The sequence below is a fragment of the Gekko japonicus genome, unplaced genomic scaffold, assembly GCF_001447785.1.
Source record: "Gekko japonicus isolate JY-2015 unplaced genomic scaffold, Gekko_japonicus_V1.1 scaffold3730, whole genome shotgun sequence".
Classification (NCBI taxonomy): Eukaryota; Metazoa; Chordata; class Lepidosauria; order Squamata; family Gekkonidae; genus Gekko; species Gekko japonicus.
In genome coordinates this window covers 26,542-28,016 of record NW_015175481.1, presented here as the reverse complement: position 1 = coordinate 28,016, position 1,475 = coordinate 26,542, and positions in this window count along the sequence as shown.

Below are 1,475 nucleotides of genomic sequence, written 5' to 3'. Positions count from 1 at the left end.
GTCTCAGAGCGGCTTACAAACTCCTTTCCCTTCCCCTCCCCACAACAGACACCCTGTGAGGTAGGTGGGGCTGAGAGTGCTCTGACAGAAACGGCTCTTTTTCAAGGACAGCTCCGACAGAACTACGGCTTGCCCAAGGTCAACCAGCAGCTGCAAGTGGAGGCGTGGGGAATCAAATCCGGTTCTCCCAGATTAGAGTCCGCGCACTCAACCACGACGCCAGACCGGCGGGAGATCTCCAGGGGCCAGCCGGAAGGTGGCAAAGCTTCCAAAGGAATGTGCCGGTCCACCCGGAGAGGAAGTAGGAAGGAGAGAAAAATGTGAAACATTCTAATCCCCTGCGAGAAAGAAGAGGCAAGAACCGGCTGAATGACTGGCAGAGGGATATCCATCCATTCAAGCAAACGGGGCCGCCCCTCCTTGGAATGAGGAAGGGGGGGGGCTCAGGGGCAGGAATGAGCCTCGAGGAAGTGGAGTGAATAAAAGCAACCAAGGGGAGAGGGGAAGTCCCCCTCGTCGGTCTCGCTCATTAATTTAATGGTCTCTGCTTATTTTAATTTAATGGCCCCAGCTTATTTTGCACCCTAGGCGAGGATCCCTTGTGGCGTGCCCCCGTGTGCCCCACCATTTTTCAAAAATAAATGCATTTTAGGAAGGATGAAAAACACAAATAATCAAGAAACTCCCAGAGTACGGGGCCGGGTGCAGTTTGGCGCCCCTAAGGGCCAGCCCACTCTAGGCGATCACCAGGGGTCGTTTCGTAGAAAAAGAGCTAGGGGAACTCATTAGCATAACTCATTAGCATATGCCACACCCCCTGACATCACCGGAAGTTTGTCATAAGGCCACACCCCCTGACATCACCGGAAGTCATAAGGCTGTCATAAGGCTGTCATAAGGCTGACATAAGGCTGACATCACCGGAAGTGTGTCATAAGGCCACACCCCCTGACATCACCGGAAATGTGTCACTGAGGATGAGATGAAACATAAGGGTGTCATAAGGCTGACATAAGGCTGACATCACCGGAAGTGTGTCATAAGGCCACACCCCCTGACATCACCGGAAATGTGTCACTGAGGATGAGATGAAATACAATTTCTCTACTGTATTTAACAATGTTATTTTATAATCGCTAATAACACTTCCACTTACTTTCCATTGCAAATACTTGAATAGGAGCAAGCCAATTAATAAATTTCTAGTTGTAGCAACCAGTCCAAAAACTTTTGTGGCAACAGGCCTATTTTGAACTGGCTGGCATTTGCTTTCTTTCTCACGTTGCAATGGAACTGAAAGTAAGTCTAACAACCAGGGGTCATTTCGTAGAAAAAGAGCTAGGGGAACTCATTAGCATACCTCATTAGCATATGCCACACCCCCTGACATCACCGGAAGTGTGTCATAAGGCCACACCCCCTGACATCACCGGAAATGTGTCATAAGGCCACACACCCCGCCCCCAACGGTCCCG